We start from the raw sequence: 20770 nt of genomic DNA, 5'->3' as shown, positions 1-20770 counted from the left end.
CTGCTCCTCGTGGGAGTTCCAGCATTGGCACAGCCAGGTAGGGGCAAGCTAGAAGGCATTGGTGGAGTTGCCTGGCATAGGTGCCTGCCTGGTGCCTCCATCCCCAGCCCACGTCTTCCAGGCTTTTGTCCAAGGACACATAGCTGACTCGGAGGCATGTTCCTTGCAATCCAGGGGAATCAAGGAGACATCTGCGTGGGCAAAAAACAATAGCAAGGAGAGGTGCAGGAAGAAATGCAGGTTGGCACACCATCCACAAATGGAGGTGTTGCAGAGGCAGGCCTTATGAGCACGTACCTGTATTGCTATGCTTTGCACTGATATAAATGTTTTGGATAATGAAATAGTGGGCATGTTAATCAAACCTGCAGATGACACCAAACTGGGAGGGACAGTTAATACCCCAGAGAACAGGATCACAGTTCAGATAAGCCCTACAGATTAGAGAGCTGGGCCAAAACTATGAACTTACTAGTAATATTGAAATATAACAATTAAAAGCAAATAAAGACAGATTTAACTTAATGAAACACTAGTTTGCTGTATTATTAAACTGCTGTGTGAATGTAATATGCAGTTTTAGTTTTAAAAATTTGTTGGTTGCTTGAGAGTTCTGTTTGATTCTGTTCTGGTTACTTGATGCCCCATCTACATTGCCTTATAATGCAATTTGAAACTACATTATATCGTTAGTGTGTGCTCATATAATGCAGTTTAACTGCGTTGAATTGCATTATGTTAGTCTACATTGACTATATTGTGCAGTTTCAAACTTTTTCCAGTTGAAAATTATTTTGTTGGCTTTGGCCCAGCTCTTTCATTTGTAGAGATTATTTTGGATTGTGGTCCTGTTCTCTGGAGTATTAGCTATCCCTCCCAGTTTGGTGTCATCTGCAGGTTTGATAAACATGCCCTCTATTTCATTATCCAAGACATTTCACTCAGCAATGATGGGTAGGAAAAGAGTCAAATCCTAGCCTTTCCAGTAGACGAAGGGGAAAGCAAACTGCTGTAGCTTCCCCTAGATTGTTGATCCCTATTAATACGTAACTTTGCTCTAATGCAGGTTGGCTACCCTTGTCCCAGCTTTCAACTGTGAAATGTTGATGCATGTGTTGCTATATCCCAAGCATCAGGAGCATTGTGAGTGATTGCAAAACCCAACTGGCTGGCATTGCCCAGATTGTGAGGCTGGACAGGGATGGAGGAATTAACCGTCATCCAGGATAGGTTTTGACAGTGAACTCTCAAAGGACACTGCAGGTTTGGAGGGAGTCCAGAGGTGCCAGGTGCAGCCTGCTTGGCAGTCTTCCATTGCTGATAAGATAGAAGTGGGAGGTAGTTGGACAGATCCCCTTTGAGACCATTGAGCAGACAAGACTCTCCAGAATCAGACAGTGATGGACGACAACTCCTGCTATCACCAGCCATTGTATACCATGGGGATCTGGAGGTTCCCCATGGTATACAATCTGGAGAGAATTCAGATTGGAGATGGGCATCACAGATCCATATGAAGATGTCACACCAGGTGACACTTGTCACACCAGGTGAGACTTGTCTGTTCAGTCTGTATAAATATTCTGACTGGCAAATACCAGAGACTATGATTAAGTGAAACTCAAGCAACTCAAGCAGAAACTACTGAAAAAATAATACTTTATTGCATATTTCATTCCTAAAGCTGTTTTATAATACAGTAAAACTGGATTGCATTAAATTAGGTTTTCCTTTATAGGTCGTTATTTGTTTTTAATAACTGTATGTCAATATTAATATCCAGTCAGTGCAGAGTTTATGATATGGTATAGTATTAGACATGCCTATTTTCAATAGTAACTCACAAGCAACCAGAAACTACATTTATCTGGCATCTTCCAATCCCCATGGGATTAACTGAGAGTCTACTGTATTCTGACTGGCAAATGGCAGAATGACTTACGTTCCATATAAAAAAGAAGAAAATCTGTATCTTCCTGAATTTGGAGTTTATGTCCAGATGACTTAGAGTATCTTACACTTAGAGTATCATAAGGGTGCATCTACACTGTAAAGTTTGACACCACTTTTGACTCCCATAGCTCAGTGCTATGGAAAACTGGGACTTGTAGTTTGGTGAGGCACTGGATTTCTTTGACAGAAGCCTCGCAAAACAACAACTCCCATGAATCTGTATCATTGAGTCATAGCAGTTCAAGTGGTGCACCCTCAGTTTACCTCATCCAGGGCATCTTAGAAAATGGAGACATGGTTGTTTCTGTCAGCTTTTGCGTGCTGTTTCCCAGAGTGCTAGGATCGAGGGTGGACTATTAAGCCTGAAAGCTGCAGGTGTGAAGAAGGCTGGGAGCCATGCCAGGGCAAATACAACGTACCTCTGCCCTTAATAATCGTAGGCGGGTATTGGGACTAACTTGTGCTCCTTTTTTCTTACTGTTACTTTAACAAGGCGCTCCAAAAGCAACTGATGCCCAAGACCTACCTTGAGTTGCAGAACACAAAAATTTGGTGGAGAGAGAACTGGTGGGCAGAGGTCTAGGCCCTTCCTTCTGCATTCACTCATATTTCTTTTCTTTTGCTTTTCTCATCTATGCAATTATATTTTACTATGCCTTATCATATTAATTTGTTTATTTCCATCCACCTTTCAGTTGATCTCAGGGCATCTCTTAAAAGTAAAAAATTGTTTAATCTGTAACGTGGGTGCGAGGGCCAACATGGTGTTGGGCTATAATTCCAAGAGATCAGGGTTCGAATCCCTGCTCTGCGATGGAATGATTGCTCTTGGGCAAATCACACTCTCAACTTCGAAGGAAATCATGGGCAAACCCACTCTAAGCAAATTCTGCCAGGAAACCCCCAGAATAGTTTAATTTATGGTTACCATAAGTCAGTAATTGAAGTTGTAGTTTTACAAGTTCTTTAGCTTTCTTTGTTGGTGCCTTGGCCAAACTACAACTCCCAGGATTCTATAACATTGAACCATGAAAATTAGGCTGGTGTCAAAACTGTATTGATTCTATAGTGTAGATGCATCCATAACCCTCTAACATTTTGAAGTGATCATGAAATGCATGGGAAGGGGACTTTCCATGTCTGAAAGGTTCGAAGAATTACTGTCATAAGTCATCCTTGAATTATGGAAAGTTCAAAAGACCTACTAGAAATGTAACTGAATCATTCTCCTTCCAGTCTAGAGACCGGGAAGCCTCTTGTACCGTTTTTAGCAGCATACTGTGAGATTTGAATTTTGGTATTTTTGATTTGACAATTAAGAGAGGAGTTTCTGAACACATGGGAAACCCCATTGGAAAGAATACAGAGAATTGTGTGGCTGCTGTAACTTTTTTGTGCCTTGGGAATTATTGGTGCAGAAATATGTCTGGTTCCTCTGTGCTAAAATGTTTTTTTCTGCACAGAAAAAAACACATTTTTCAGCTCAGAAAACCCATGTTTTTTCTACACATAAAAACTGAATTATCTGTACAGATAAATCACTAATATTTCTACAGACAAAATATGTGTTTCTGGGCAAAACAATCGCCATATGATGTCTCAGGTTATTAAACAATATGTTAAGGAGTAAGCTACATTTATATAGTCTTACAATCGCAAATGACCCATAAGGCTGATGTTGCCCTTGGTGAAAATACATTTTGAACCCCTGCCACTCTGAAGGACCTACAACCTCATCATATTTCCCACCGGAATCTCTATCCATCATGGCAAATCCACCGGTGCCTGGTGTGGGCGTGAGGAACTCATTGCCCAGCTTCTCCCCGTATCTTATTCCCCATGGAATTTCCCATAATTCCCCCATAGATTCCAATGTAAGATGAGAAGCCTCTCATGTTCCTCTTTAGTTGGATCTCCACTGGAAGTAGCTGTACATTGTGGCATGGAAGCCGGTGAGCTCCATCGCAAAGCTAAAGAGGAAACGGAATTGCCACCAAAATTTACCCTGTCTGATTAGGTTGTTGGAGCATTTTAATCAAATCTGTGAATAATCAAATCTACAAAAGTCCAATTCACCTATGTGGAGGGATAACTGTATATAAAGAGAAATGAATGTTGTGTTTAGGCAGGGATCCCATCTTTGAGATACCTCATTATGTACCTATAGATGTTCCAAAATCCCAAACATTTCTGGTTCTAAGCATTTTGGATAAGGGTTACTCAATTTACATTAAAAATCAACAAAAGGTCCGGAACTGGTGGGCCTGTAATGGGAGGTGATTCCACCATCTAGGTAGTACTCTTGATATGTGTGTTCAGATATTAATAAAAGCCCACCTGTCAGCTTGATTGAGGTTTTAGTGGAGGCTGCAGGCTCTGCCGAGAGGCATTTTTAGCTTCAGTTAGTACTGTATTTGCATTGTAATGCAGTACAGCACATTCCAGTGTTTCCGCACAGATGGGGCGAAATCAGAGCTATGTGAGTCTACATCACAGCTTCTGAATTGAAAAGCAAGAGCAGACTGTCAGATCAGGGAAGACTTTGGAATATCCACAGTGAGGTGCTTTGAAAAATTCTGAATCTCTCAAGATGTTAGTAGTAGTCATGCCTCATAAAGTGAATGATAATCCCAACTGTAGCCAAGGAACATTATTTTGGGGATTATAGTCTTAAAATGTAATTTGTTTCCGCCAAAGTTTTTTGAGGCCAGGCATGGTTTTTAAAAAATTTATTAGCCAATCTGTTTGCTAAATTATTGTTTTATTTGCCAAATGACAATGAATCCCTCAAACTCAATGGTTAGCATAACAGTCCAAGTTAAAGACTAATTGCTGAATTAGAAATCCAGTAGCATTTACAGAAAAGAGATAGTCCTTGATACAGAAATTTCTTCATATGAGGTTGGTATTTCCTCTTCTGCCATACTTTGGACATATTGCAAGATAACATGATTCCTTGAAAAAAGTCAGTAGAGATCTATAAAGTGGAAGTCAGTAGCAGAAAAGATGACTGTGCATTTGTTCACATTTACCGGGGCTGGGAATAGGATCCACTGAATATCAAAGGTTTGTCATTGAATACCATAATCAGAAAATGTGACAGTACCACAAATGCTGTAGACTGCTGAAAAGACTAAAACATGGGAAAAGGACAACTCCTTTGAGATGCAATGCTGGAAGAGAGTTTTATGGATACTGTGGACCACCAAAAAGACCAGTTAATGAGTCCGATATCAAAACCAGCCTGAACTCTCCCTAGAATCCAAAATGACTAGACTGAGGCTGTTGTATTTTTACCATATAATGAGAAGAGATTATTTATTCTGCTCAATAAAAGCAATAATGTTTGCTAAGATTGAAAGAAGTAGAAAAAGAAGAAGAGTATAATGCTGATGAATAAATTTAACCAAGAAAGCCACCACCCTGAGTCAGAAAGACTTGAGCAAAGCTATTGATAGGGTGACTTGGAGATCTTCTTTCATTGGGCTGTCATGAGATGACATCGACAGTAGTCAAGTCAAGATCATACAAGTCATCGTATAGATTAATTTTGTTTGTACACACTTTCTACAGATGGATAGATACAGATACATGCATTCACAGGTTGCATGTAACATGTGTCATTTATGCAGTGATGGTCATGTATAAATATGTGAGAGGAAGTTGTAGGGAGGGGGATAAAAGCTTGTTTTCCGCTGCATTGGAGACTAGGACGCGAAACAATGGATTCAAATTATAAGAAAGGAGATGCTACCTGAACATTAGGAAGACCTTCCTAATTGCGAGAGCTGTCCAGCAGTGGAACTCTCTGCCCCAGAGTGTGGTGGAGGCTCCTTCTTTGGAGGCTTTTAAACAGAGGCTGGATGGCCACCTGTCGAGGGTGCTTTGAATGCAATTTTCCTGCTTCTTGGCAGAGTCTTGGACTGGACAGTCCATGAGACCTCTTCCAACTCAGAGATTCTATGTATGGATGTAAAAATTGGATAGTGAAGACAGCTTACAGGAGAGGAAATAAACGTATTCAAAATATGCCAGAGGAGAGTTACATATACCATGGTCTGATAAAGAGATATAAATCAACGAATGAGTCTGAGAACAAATAAAGCCTGAACTCAGCCTTGTAGCCAAAATTACTAAACAGAGACTGCCATACTTTGGATGTAATGGTTAGGAAAGTGGCAAGCAGTAGGAAAAGAGGGAGATGGCACTACAGGTGGGGTGAGTTGATCAAGGAAGCTATACAAGACTTGAGCAATACTGTTGAAAATCGGGGATATTTCTCATTCATAGGGTTGCCTTAAGGTTGACCTGATGGCGAATTGCAATGAGAAATTGTCCACTCTAATCTTCTCTGCTGCCATCCAAACTGCAATACCTCTTGTTACCAGAGAGTACAAATTGTATTAATTGAAAATAGCAGCTGATGTAAACCCAGCACATCCAGAAGCTCCTTTACAAGTTCAACCAACACCCAATCAGATTCAGTGCCCTAAGGTGCATCTACATTGCAGAATTAATACAGTTTGACACTGCTGTACCTTCCTTGGCTCAATGCTATGGAGTCATGGGAGCTTTAATTTTTAAGGTCTCTAGCCTTCTTTGCCATATGTTGCTGGTGCTCCATCAAACTACAACTCCCAAGGATTCCATACCATTGAGCCAGGACAGTTAAATTAGTGTCAAACTGCATTTATTTTACAGTGTGGTACCAGCCCCAGTCACATGGGACCCTCCAGTCATTCCTGGGGGCCCAGGAAGGAACTTGAGAACTTCAACAACCTCTTTAGTAGAACTTCTACTAAAGACTTCCCCCAAATGATTTCACCATCCTGGATAGTTTAATTAAAGCTGTCCAAACCCAGAAATGGAGTCGCTCTTCCACTGACATGGGACCCACCGGCCACTCCCAGATCAGGGCATGAAAGAAGAGCCTTTTCCCCTTGCATGCTGGCTATAACAGCATGAAAAGCAGAAAAAGTAGAGGAAGAACATTCTGTGCTCCAGCCTGCTCTGGGAGAAGCCGTCCTCCTGGAAAATAATACTGTTGAAGAGTGCTTCATGCAGTCACAGTGTTGGGGAGGGGGGCACATTGCATGGGGCCGTCCTGTTTCTCATTTGTAAAACCAACATCCCTTTCCGTTCCACAAGGATGAACGCCTGGTCCAAATAAGGATTTATCTCCTTAGCAGGTGTGAGTGAAATGACTGCTTTCTGCCCTAGTCACTCCCTTAGTCAGTGGGAATTACATGAATTTGAGATGAGTAATAAAGATCTGAGAGCTTGGCCCCTCCAGTACCCAAATTCCAACTGTATGGTTTGCGGTGGGTCGAAACAGTAGTTTTGTGTGTGTCTTTCTTGTGTATATATACACACAACTTGTCCTCCCAACCCCAGAGAGTCAAAAGTAGAATGACAGAGCAATTAAGAAGTCTCTTTCTGAGTCATGACTGGCCATCAAGTCATTTTCATCTGCAAAACCCATTTGATTAGAAAGGTTAATAGGGTAAAAGGCATTAGACAACACAAAGTGACACATTTGCAGGTTTGATTATTTGCAGAATTGAAACTCTGGGTCCTCAAGGATAATGCTATGGTCCATTGGAAGTTGATGGTCAAGTCATGCTGGAGGACCTAGAGAACAATTCTCTATAGGTCTCTAGGTTCTCCAGGGCAATTCTGTGGTCAAATTCTACCAGATGGTTACCATAGGGTTTCCCAGGAAGACCTAGAGCAGGCCTACACAATCTGTGGTCCATATGTTTGGGTCTCCAACTCCCAGAAGGCCTAGCCATACATTCTGGGAGCTGAAGTTCAAAACACCATAGGGCCACAGGTTGTGCAGGCTTCACCTAGAAATCTCTAGAGAGGTGTTCCCTTAGGTCGACCCCCCTCCCCCCAAAAAATTCCACATCCATGGGTCCCATATCTGATACGGAAGATCAGCATTTATTTTTACTTTTTCTTAATATTCTTGAGACATCACTAATTTTGTATCCATTGATCTGGAAACTTACCAGGGATGGGCATCCAGTAATTCATCAATGCACTACAAAACAATTAGTCAGAACTGGGAAGAGTACCTTTTCGCAATCATAATTCCAGGATTCTCCGAGGTAGTTAGACTGAATGGGGTTCACTCGCTGAAAAGGGATTCATACCCCCGTTTTCTAGAATTTTAGCCCATGCTAGCTTTCTTCTGCTTTGTTGCTAACTACCTTCAACTTTAACATATGGTAGCACTATAAATGAAAGGCCTCCAAGTCACCCTGTCTTCAAAAGACTTACTGAGTTTCTACAGTTTCAGACTGTGGCTTCTCCTACTGAGTCTATTCATCTGGAATATGATCTTCCTCTTTTCCTACTACTCTTGGCTTTACCAAACATTATCGTATTTTCTAGTGCGTCTTCTCATGATATGGCCAAAGTTTGGTTTTCTTCTAGTAGGTAACCATAAGAGTTAGCACATCCCAGGAGACAGATAGGTACGCCTGACTTTGGGGTCCTGATACCTTCTCTCACTGAATGATGCAGACCCACTAGCTGTACTACTTTCCCTGTCTACCATATTTACTTGTATCTCAAGGTTCTATGCCCTCCCAACTGACTTGATGTGGTGTGAACAGCCCTTTGTGATCCCACTTCTCATCTGCTTTTAAAATATCCCAATTTTTCTCTTCATCACATTTCCCCCTTGGCCCTTAGCTTACTTCGACTGCTGCAAACCAAGTTCAAAATCCAAAAGGAACTCCCTCCAACTAAGCAGGGAGAGGAAGGGGTGCCACATTGCCCTTCACTGGAAGCTCAGTCAAAAACAAACTGCTGCATCCTCTTATCCCTTGCTTTTCTTCCTCATTAATACATTTTGCTATCTTGACCATGCTCTGATACTGTTTGGCCAGATGTGTCTTAATGTTCATCTATGAAATGTTGAAGATACGAGATATTGGTTGTTTTCTCTTGCTTTCCCAAATCTGATAGAGTTAACAGTCTCCAGGGACCAAGCCAGTTTAAAAGAACCTGGGGCTTCATTTTCTGTACAGTACTTTAAACCAACCTGCAGAGTCAATTCTACGCTCCTGTCACTGCTCAAATTCTGTCTGTACTTTCAATTATTTTTCTTATCACTGACAATCAAGGGCCTGGTTTTGTTTTTTGCCTGCATGTGTATGCGTTTGTGATTGTGCACAAAAGTATTTCTCTCTCCATGCATCCGCACCTTCCTATCGCTGTTTTGGTTGCACTGGCTCTAGTGAGAAATCAACTTTAATAAACCCTTTCCACTGACACCATACTTTTTATGCATCACCCACTTGGATCCTCTCATCCCTCCCCCCCCACACACACACACACATACACCCAGCTCTTTTCTTTCCTCTTTTTCTTTTCCTCGGTGTGTGGAATTTTCCTGTTCTTTGGGCGTTGCCAGGATCTGGCATTTCCCAGAAGCGGCCGCATTGCACGAGAGCTTGCAGAGCGACTCACAACCAAACCATGTGCTGCCTGCTTCCCTGACTAATTTCCTTCTGTGTGTAGTTGAAGGCTGACTCAAAAGCAAGGATTCTGGCACATGGGCTGCCTCGGTTTTTACAACGCCGAATGGACCCGGCTTGGAATCTATATCCGAGCCAAGAAAGGGCTTTGGGATGTCTCAGCAGTGCGCAGGGGCTGGAAAGGAGAGGAAATCAATTCTCCACCAGTCATTCTGTGGTTTGGATGAGTGTGAGGAGGGTTTATGTTCTGTTGGTGGTCAGGAGAGACACGTGGCTTTGCTCCGCTGCTTTTTGTGTGCTAATCGGAGTCCCAAATCCCTTCTCTGGAAATGTGCATTTCCTTCCCATCCTTGGCCAGTCAATGATTTCAAGACTGAGCCACTGCTGTTTGTAAGGGATGAGTGTTGCAGACTTTTCCCCACACAGCTGGCAGGTTTTGTAGATTTTTTAATTATTATTCCAACCAATCTCCCAATCAGAGTTGAACTTTCAAAAAGGGTGGAGGGAAACACCAAATCTTACCTCCTCATCGAAGGCCAGAATGTGCAATCTTCCTTCTGCTTTTATTATTTTGGAAGCATTGTAGGACCAGGGCTTGGAGGCTGGAAATGGATTTTGAGTCCCTTGGAGTCAAAAATGTGGATATTTACACAAGTCTCTCTCTTTGCTGAAGAAGAAGCAAGCAGCAGTGTTCACCTGAATTGAATGATGGCATGATAACCAGCACCAGGATGTAAGTGTGGAAATGCGGGTTTTATTTTCTTTTAGTACGTTTGGAACTGTAAGTTCAGGACTTCTTCGAGCAGCTGATTGTGGGCTATTGTTTTCTCGTGTGGCTGTTTCTCTGATTTGTGTTTACCATTCAGTGCAAAGAGAAGGGACTTTTTGGATCCACTTCTGCATTTATGTTATACCCAGGTTCAGTCACTGTTGTCTCCAGCTAGAAGTGGGAACATTGGAAGTGATAGGGAATATATATTCTGTCTGAGACCATGGTGAGGGGCTACTAATCAGATTCTGTTGTACTGGATCAGTTGGACAAATGCAAGGCATTAACATCCAAGCAGATGGTGCTGCCAAGGTCAGGTAGGAAGGAAGGGATGTTCATAATTGCTAATTTCATCCATGCAGGCAAGGATGAAAGCTTTTAAATTTTCTCCTCCCCACTCAAGGTGTTGGGTGCATTTTCAATTATTATTATTGTGTAACTTTAAAAAGAACACCACAATAGCCATTTTCACACAATCCTGTTTTTTTGTACAAAAGTGAAAATTTTGGAAAGAAAGCTTCCCATATTGTGGAGGAAATCCTTGGGGACCGGGGGTTGTATGTTTTCCGGGCTGTATGGCAATGTTCCAGAAGTATTCTCTCCTGACGTTTCGCCCACATCTATGGCAGGCATCCTCAGAGGTTATGAGGATGCCTCTGAGGATGCCTGCCATAGATGTGGGCAAAACATCAGGAGAGAATACATCTGGAACATGGCCATACAGCCTGGAAAACATACAACAACCCTGTGATCCCGGCCATGAAAGCCTTCGAAATCTCCTTGGGGACCATTTCTTTTGACAAGTGTTGGAGTGTCCTTTCCTGTTGACGCTGGGGAAAAGTGTGAGCAGCTTCCTATTGGTAGCTGTTTTTTTATTATTTTGGTCAACTGATTATGTATATCATTGATGGTGGATATGACCTCCGTAAAGAGGCAGATGATGGCGACAATATTATGGATGCCATTGCTAATATGTTGAGCTAGCATGTTTCAGAAGCAAGTGAGTTGGATTTTGGGGCTTCTTGGAGTTATAGTATGTAGAATCATTATCTTTCAGTCTCATTTTCCCCATCTATAAAATGGGATTTGTAACCCTTCCCTGTAGGGTTATTCTGTGGAAGAAAAAAAATGAAATGCAAAGATACAGAATGCGGGACGCCTGGCTCGACAGCAGTACGTGTGAAAAAGATCTTGGAGTCCTCATGGACAGCAAGTAAAACATGAGCCAACAATGTGATACAGCAGCTTAAAAAGCCAATGGAATTTTGACCTGTATAAATAGGAGTATGGTGTCTAGATCCAGGGAAGTCATGCTACCCCTCTATTCTGTCTTGGTCAGACCACACCTGAAATACTGTGTCCAATTCTGGGCACCACAATTGAAGGGAGATGTTGACAAGCTGGAATGTGTCCAGAGGAGGGCAACTCAAATGATCAAGGGTCTGAAGAACAAGCCTTATGAGGAGCAGCTTAAAGATCTGGGCATGTTTAGACTGCAGAAGTGAAGGCTGAGAGGAGACGTGATAATCATGTGTAAATAATGTGAGGAGAAGTCATAAGGAGGAGGGAGCAAGCTTGTTTTCTGCTGCCCTGAAGACTAGGATGTGGAACAATGATTTTAAACTACAGGAGAGGAGATTCCAGCTGAACATCAGGAAGAACTTCCTCACTGTGAGAACTGTTCAGCAGTGGAACTCTCTCCCCCGGAGTGTGGTGGAGGCTCCTTCTTTGGAGGCTTTTAAGCAGAGGAGGCATGACCATCTGTCGGGAGTGCTTTGAATGCAATTTTCCTGCTTCTTGTCAGGCGGTTGGACTGAATTGGCCCATGAGATCTCTTCCAACTCTTTGATTCTATGATTCTAAGTCAACAAAGTGTTCTCCCTCAAATCATTAGAGAAGAGAATTAGATGAGTGATAGTGATACTTAAGAACAACTTTTTCAACCTAGCATTCTCCAGATGTGCTGGATTGGGATGATTTGTAGTTATGATTGCAGTTATAATCTAAAATGTGAGAAGAATGCCAAGTGAGGGAATTTTGTTTACTAAAAAAGACCCTTGCTGGACAAGCCCATCTAATTCTTTCTCCTGTTCTTCATCTTCAGTATTTTGTATGTAGAGATATATTGCTTCTGTTCATGGAGCTTCCATTTGACCATTAAAATCCCATCACAATTGTTAAACCATTTTTTTCTGAACTTCCATAGAAATAGCTAAATTCACTTTCTGAAAGCCCTGTATGCTTGCATGCGTTCTGGGGCAGAGACAGTGAGCGTGGCTTGATTTCCAAGTGATGGAGGACTCGGCGGCCAAAAGGAAAAGAGTCTTTTCTTTCCCTCCTCCTTTCTTTCTAGTTCTTGGTAGCATATATTTCGTTGGCAACCAAGGGCGATTTCCTGAGAGCTTTTGAGTGCAACCCATTCTGTGATGTGTGTGAGTAGGTGGTTAGTTGGAGAGCCGGTTATGAAATCAGATTCAAGGCAGCATCTTGAACCGTGGAGTGGGGAGGGAAGGACCGGGATGCCAGATCAGACCCATTGTGTACGCAGCTGGGAGAGAACGTGCACTCCGTTCTGTATTATGTGGAGAACGAACCGTTCGCAACGGGTTTTTAATACTCCTCTTCCGCAGCTTTGCTTTGGGGAGATCAAATAGGAAAACCTGGGCTCAAGAGGAAAAAAAGCTGGAAGGCAATGTGCCCGGCCAATGTGGAACAGGGGACTGGACACGTTGCGTTTTTGTTTCATTTTAAAAAATCAGATGGCGTTCTTTTGAACCTCTTGGCTGGGATCTCCTGGATGCATTATCACAGATCAACAGCAAAGGCCAGATTACAGGAGCAGTTTGGTTCTCTCGACAGCAGCTACCGGATCGGCATTATTGGAGGAAAGAAGAGGACAAAATTTACTATTTACTCTGTCTAAATTCTGGGCCTACTGATCCAGACAGGAAGATGAATCAAGAACAGAAGCCTTGCTTGGTTTGTGTGTCATTTCTTCCTTCTTTTCTTGCTTACAGCATTGCCCAAAAAGAAGCTAAGACAGGAAATGAATGAAGAACCTGAGAGTGGAATTAACACCTGAAATCTACATGGAACTCCATAAGTTTGGCAAAACCGTGAGTTAAATGCTTTTTAATTCAGTACATTTGCTCCATTTCATCCATGACTAGTTTCGTAGTTGAATTTTAGCATGTTCTTTGACTTGTGTGGTGGTTTGAGCTTACAACAGTACTGCCAAGAAAGGCTATTGCTGTGTCCATTTTAGAGAGGGAAAATTGAGAGCACATCTGCACTGTAGAGTTAATGCAGTTTGATACTGCTTTAACTTCCATGACCCAGTGCTATGGAGTTATGGGATTTGTAGTTTTATAAAACACCAGCATTCTTTGGCAGGGAAGATTGAAGAGCTTGTAAAAGTACAACTCCCAGGATTCAGTAACATTTAGTCATGGCAGTTAAAGTGGTGTCAAACTGCATTATTTCTATAGTGTAGATCAGTTGAAGTTCAAAACACCTGGAGGGCCCAAGTTTACCCAGGCCTGGTGTAGATGCACAATGATGTTTGACATCAAGGAACAGCTATTTTGAGAAAGAATACACATTAAATGGGATAGCTTTTCTGAATATCAGATACAAGAAGAAAGTCTTTTTTTCACATACCTTCTTGCATGATTCTGGTTTTAAATTAGCTTTTCCAGTCTTGTTCTGACAGGGAAACAGATTGTCATATAAATGATTGGTAACCATGCTTAGCTTTTATACCAGTATGTTAAGGAGGAATGGTTGATTGCTTAATCCCATTTACAGGAATCACAGAAGGCCCATTCCCAAAGTGGTCTATATTGTTCTGATCCCCTGATTCTGCCGCACTATTTGATTTGATGCTTTGGTGGAGAAAAGCTGGCCTTAATGCATTTCTTTGTAAAACATGGCATGTGGTTGAAAATATGCTTTTCACTAGTATGGTTTGGCTTGAAATACCAGTGGGAATATGCTTTGTTTGAAAAGTGAAATCATTCTCCTTTTCTGCTGTAGCAAATTTGGGAGTCTTTAGGAACAGGCAACTCATGTCTTAACCTCAATCATGCTTAACACACAACACTGTCTGTTTCAGTTGTCCCTATATTGCATAATTACACTCAGAAAGCATGCTTATTTAGACTCATGTGTGAATTCCTGTCATCGAGAAGATATGGATCCAAGTAATAAAACATTGTAGTGGGGGCTTCATCTCTAGCTAATGCCAAAAGTTGTTCACATGGAGAAGCTATTGGAACAAAGACCCTGCTTTCAGTCCAGAAGTTCCCAAGCATTTCCAGTTAAAAGGGATCAAGTAGCAGGTGTCCAGAGTTTAGAAATGTTGCTTTGACTGCTCTCAGAATATTCCAACCCAAATGGTGGCTAGAAAATGTGGGGAGTAGAATTTTGAGAAAATGGCCATCTTTCATGAGTGTTTTGATTGTGTATTCCTGTATTCCAAAAAGGAGTTGGACTGGATGACCCTTAGTGTCTCTTCCAACTCTATGATTCTAACATCTCTGGAAAAGAGATTTGCAGAACATTTACCAAATGTATTAAAGCACAGTTTGCTATCTACGATATTTGGCTTTGACATTGAGTACTTGACAGCAGACATGGACAGCAGTTGATGTGTAATGGTATTTGTGTCTAATGGTATTCAACCAATGTTTAGTAATGTATTAGATAGCTGTCCTCTAACATTATGTTTTGATGGCATGCGACAGTTAACATGCAATAGAAGGGAGTATTTAACTACATTTGTACCTGGCATTTCATGAGATTTCAAAAGTCGATCTGCCATTGTGTTAGACTGGGATCTCAACAAGCCTATTTTGTCCACTGTGCGATTCCCAGCTGTGGCCAGCAAAACTATGGCTGGTACTATCATTTGGTGGAAGGACTAGTTAGATACCAAGGAGTGGTTGAAAGTTCTGCTTGAAAGACAGAGCTGTTTGATATGGCTTCCATACCCAGGGAGAGGTGAATTTGCTCTGTGTTTCAGATTGAAGTTCAGATGAGTTCTCCAGGGTGCTGAATCCTATCTTGGAATAGCTCAGGCCATTATTCAGATTAGGTTAAACCCCTATTTATTCTAGCCTGCATTAATAGGAAAATAGTCCAACATCCAGGGAAATCATATCACCACCCTATTCTGCTTTGGTCAGACTCACCAGGAAGAACAGTGTGTCCAGTTCTGGACACCACAACTCAAGAAGGACGTTGGCAAGTTGGAGCATATCCAGAGAAGGTCAGTTAAAAAGATCAAAGGCGTGTAAGCCAAGTCCTCTGTGGTACAGCTGTGGGAGCTGGTTCTGTTTAGCTTGGATAAAAGAAGAATGAGAAGCAACATGATAACCCTGTTTAAATCTTTGAAATGTTGTCTCATTGAGGAGAGGAAGCTTGTTTTCTTCTGCTCTGGAAGCTTGTTTTCTTCTGCTTTAATGGATTTAAATTTCAGGAAAAGGTATTCCATTAAACATTAGGAAGAATTTCCTGATGATAAGAGCTGTTCGGCAATGGAATATGCTGCCTCAGAATGTGGTAGTCTCTCCTTTCCTGGAGGCTTTTCAATAGAGGCTAGATGGCCATCTGTCCGGTATACTTCAATGGCGTGTTCCTGTGTGGCAGAATAGGGTTTGATTGGATGGCATTTGTAGACGCTTTGAATTCAGTGATTCTAAAACATCCGCTTATTCAGTGATAAAGATTGTCCCATCAACAGCATCAAAGTAAAATTCTTCATGCTGCCCAATCAGCTTCTGTACTAGAACTTGGGCATGCTCCTTCTGGGAACCAGGAATGGCACTGGTTCTGTAGTGCCAGTTTCCCAAATGCCTGGCGTCTGAAGGTATCCTCAAAGCCAAGGTATTATGGAAGGGCTAGCTTCTGCAGTTGTCTGTGCCACAATAAAGAAGCCAATGCTTTGGTGTTTTCATTGTGTTATGGTATCTAGGATTTTTGTCCTCCAAGCTTCTGCAGCTGCCAGGGAATAGCTGCAGCTGTGTTTTGCATCTTGAGAGCCTTGATGTTCATGTTAGGAAAAAGTATGCAGGACACCCTTATGGCTACTGAGATGAGAATAATGATTTGGAGCAGTGATTACCAAAGATCTCCAGAGCCCAGGCTTTGGTAGTCACTGCTTGGAATCATTATTAAGGTGTGTTATCACACTAGAGCTTAAAGAGTAGGCCAAGAGTATGCATCCCATCTGAATTCCTGTGGCTGCCTCCTGCAGATTTCTGTGACTTGTAGTTTTGTGAAACCCTGGGCCCCTCTGGCCGAGCATTTTAAATGCCCCTCTCTAAACTACAAGCCCCAGAATTCTGCAGTTAGCAACCACAGGATTTCAAATGGGATCACCAATTACCTACACTTTCAGCTCTATAGTGTGATAGCAGCCCCCATCTCGGTCGCCATAAGGGCATGAGATACTGAAGAGCTACTTCCAGTTGAAGCAAACCATAATAATTTATGGTGCATCTATACTGTTGAATGAATGCAGTTTGACACTGCTTTAACTGTCACGGCTCATTATTATGGGATCCAGGCACTTGTTGTTTGGTGAAACACCCAGCACTGTGTAAGAAAAGGCTAAAAGTCTCAGAAAACTACAATTCCCCTGACTCTGTAGGATAGAGCTTTGGTATTTCAAGTGGTGTCAAACTGCATACATTTTACAAAAGTATAAGTGTTTCTTGTAGTCCTAAGAATCCGAACGCTTCCCATCTCCTTTGGCAAGACTTGTGGCTTCTTTAATGCTCTTGCTTGGCCATTTTCCAGCTAGTGTTTTTCTTTCTTCTAAGATTACAGACAGCCCTAATCCTGGGCATGTATGTTTGGGTTCCTGCAGCTCTGCCGGAGCATGGAAGCTTTGCACGTGTTCAGTAGCTCCTTTCTTTTGTTAATAATGATGTAAAAGCCTCAAAAAGAAAACAGAAGAAAATCAGATGGAAGGAGGGGTTGGTTCTGAAATATTTTCCCTCATTCCTCCCTCTCCAGAGCTTTTTCTATGGGAAAAATTGGTTTATAACGCATTGTCTTTTAGAATGATTAATAAAATGTTTTAGACAAGGTGTTGATGTATTTGCTCCCCCCCCCCCCCCGCCCAACACATACACATTATTGTATGTAACCAGTCGACATTTATATAAGACTATATTTAGTGTCTCATTGTAATTCATTGTAAATGTAATTGGTCTTGGCTTCCTTTTTTTAGTTGTTCTTACAGGACTGCAGATCTTCTGTATGCTTGGCACTATGGAGGATTTCTAATGTGTGCTTTAAGTGATTTTTGGCTTACTGAATCCCTAAACCAAACCCATAATGGGATTTTCTTGCCATAATTTGTTCAGAAGAGATTTGTCTTTGCCTTCTTCTGAGGCTGTGAGAGTGTGATTTGGGCCAAGGTCACCCAGACTAAATCAGCCAGAGAAGTCAGCCATAGCAGAGCACTAATCAACCAACCTGGACCCAGCATATTATTTGAGAACTCAGAAATGCTGGACGACTCTCACAACCACCTATGTCAGACGACACAGAGAAGCCATTGATCCACAAGTATGTGGACAATTTCAACAGAAAGGAGGAAACCATGAAAATGAACACAATCTGGCTACCAGTATGAAAAAATTCTAAAATCAGGACAGTAAATAAAGAACAACACTCAGAAAACAGGGCAATTCCAGATAGGAAACAATCAGGGCCAGCTAACACCTCCCAACAAAGGATTCCCCAAAACAGGAAGCAGCCAAGCTTTGAAGCTGCAAGGCCATTAAATGCTAATCAAGGTGGCCAATTACAACATTCACATTTGCCTCAAACAGACAAGAGTTCTTTCTCTCACTCTGGGCATTCCACAGATATATAAACCTCACTTGCCTAGTTTCCAACAGCCCTCACAACCTCTAAGGATGCCTGCCATAGATATGGGTGAAACGTCAGGAGAAAATGCTTTTGGAACATGGCCATGCAGCCCGAAAAACTCACAGAAACCCAATATATTTAAAATGACTACCCATCCGGCTCTAGTTGATCATTGAGGGAAAGAAGGCATTAGACTAAGAGGCTTTGGGTTGGACCCATGAGGAGTCTTAAGTATTTATATTCCTCTCTTGACTATTCCAAGACCCATGGACATGAGAACAGTTTCTAGTCCAAAATCCTCGTTGACATGAAGTCCTTGTGTCCCGACCCATTTGTTTTGGAGATTTCTTTTAATGAGGCATCTGTCCATTGGGCATGGTGTAGAATTGATGTTGGTTAATCTTTAAATGACATATAAGTCTTTCTCTGTATGTCAAGGTCATTATATTTTCCAAGTGCATTTGACAAGCTGACTCAAGAAAGTGTTGTCTCAATTATGTTACCTTATGAAATATTGTTCTGCAAAAGGCTTTTTTGAGATCCCACCTCATGCTTTCTAGGAGCCCTGTATCCACAGGTTATAGGTTCCAAGAGCCTGTGGATACCTGAAATCATGGATAATAGTGAACCTTATTATATGGTTATACTTGTCCCAAAAGCATATCATAGAATCACACTGGAGGACCAAGAGAGGCCCATAAACACTTCAGTGGGGGATGTCTTTTTTGGAAATACGGATAAATAGAACTGTGGCTATTGAATCTATGTATGATTTGCTGTAGTGTGAAAATGTGCTGGCAAGAATGCATAGATTAACCAGGTTGCTGCTATAGCTTTCAGTGCCAAGCTGTACTAGCTCCTCCTACGTATAAATGCCAGAATAATGTCTTCCTTGGAGTGTTATGTGGTTTCTGGGCAGTATGGCTGTGTTCTAGGATCCTCTGAAAATGCCAGCCACAGATGCAGGCAAAATGTCAGGAGAAAATGCTGCTAGAACATAGCCATACTGCCTGGAAACCATACAACACTCCAGTGATTCCAGCCATGAAAGCTTCGACAAGGTCTGTCTTGTTGAAATAAGAGTGCCCTGGAAAGATCCACAAATCCTGTTCAGCCACTTGGTATTATTTTTCTGTCGTTATTGTTTCCATCTTTCCTCCAAATGGAGATTTGAGGTCCCAGGTTCTTTGCCAGTGGACTACCGTGTTTCCCCGAAAATAAGACAGTGTCTTATATTATTTTTTGCTCCCAAAGATGTGCTAGGTCTTATTTTTAGGGGATGTCTTATTTTTCCACGAAGAAGAATTCATATTTATTGTTGAACAAAAAAATGAACATTTATTATATACTGTACAGTAGTTGTCATCACAAACCAACATAACCAAACCAGACAAACTATGACTCAAGAATTTCTTGTTACTACTGTATAAATATAAATAATATAACATTTTAATATATTATTACCATTATTTCCATGTACAACTGGTATGTACATTTACCGATGTCTTATTTTCGGGGAAACAGGGTAAAGAGTTGGGAGCATTGGAGAAGTTCAATGGTGAACATTCAAAGAAAAGGTAGGCAACATTCACTTGCTTTAAAAAGGAACAGTGATGAACAGCTGACACCTTCCACACCTTCCTATTTCCATAAAGAAGACTCTAGCTGAGGGATATGGCTAGTGGTGGTTTGCAAAATGTGGGCATTAGACCTCCTGTTACATTGTCCTTCTGTCCCCAAATTTCTAGCATTGTAGAAAATGATACACTTTGAAATCGTTCATACCTAGAACTCTTAGGTTCTCTTAGTAATATTGCCTGACCCATGTTTAATTTGAGGTTACTGCAATGCTAGAAATATGGAGGATGAAGGAAAACAGCATTGGGATCAGCATTCTTGTTGGGGGGCAGTGTTCTTTCCCCATAACTCCCCCTTTACTGTAGCTGCGCTTGAATGGGTTCAGAGCAGGTCAAAAAGATTGATGGGGTATGAAAAGCAGCTCCCACCAGAAATGGTTAAAGCTTGTCAATATTCTTTTTGACTGTGTCACAATAAGACAGGTTATGTAGTTGCTCTTAAGTTGAATTTGTATATAAGTCAAAACATTTTAAACTCCAGCAAAAAAAAAATAGTGTTAGATAGCATAGATTTCTCTCCCCATATTGTTTGTTTTGCTGTCTGTGCCCCTATTCAGAAGTTTTCACCTCACTTTCTGACCATATGACAATTGGATTTTGAACTCATTGGGTTGCTGGGGAAACAAGGGTTGGTGATAAAGCTTCAGTGGAGACACCTTTTCTCCATGGTAGCACTTACAGGAGTGAATTTCCTTTCCGCGGGATAGAGTTCCTCTCACTTCCTGTTGCCTCACCCCATTTGTAACTCAAGAACTGCCTGTACTCCCATATTCATGGGGGGATACATTCCAAGACCCCTATGGATATTGGAAACTATGGATAATAGCAAAGCTTGGAAACATAGCATGGAAGATAACTGAATGACCTGCAGAATGCCACAGACACTTCCAGGGAGGTATGTCTTGCAGTGTTGATAAGTGAAACCGTAGATATCATGTGTTGTGTAGGGATTTCACTGTGTATTCCTACCTTGTCAGAATGAGTTTTACTGGATGGCCCTTGCGGTCTCTTCCAGCTCTACGATTCTATGAGTCTGT

At 41.6% G+C, this 20770-nt stretch overlaps 1 long non-coding RNA gene across 2 annotated transcripts in view; it reads left to right on the top strand.

Annotated features, from left to right (window-relative positions):
• Positions 1-20770, top strand: part of LOC134299673 (uncharacterized) — a 126794-nt gene that overhangs the window by 69472 nt on the left and 36552 nt on the right. For both annotated transcript variants that reach the window (XR_010006939.1, XR_010006938.1), the window contains exon 4: positions 13230-13328. This is a non-coding gene — a long non-coding RNA (uncharacterized LOC134299673). The remainder of the gene's footprint in view (positions 1-13229; positions 13329-20770) is intronic.

This window comes from Anolis carolinensis, chromosome 5, assembly GCF_035594765.1.
Source record: "Anolis carolinensis isolate JA03-04 chromosome 5, rAnoCar3.1.pri, whole genome shotgun sequence".
Taxonomy (NCBI): domain Eukaryota; kingdom Metazoa; phylum Chordata; class Lepidosauria; order Squamata; family Dactyloidae; genus Anolis; species Anolis carolinensis.
This window is presented reverse-complemented; position numbering and strand designations above follow the sequence as displayed.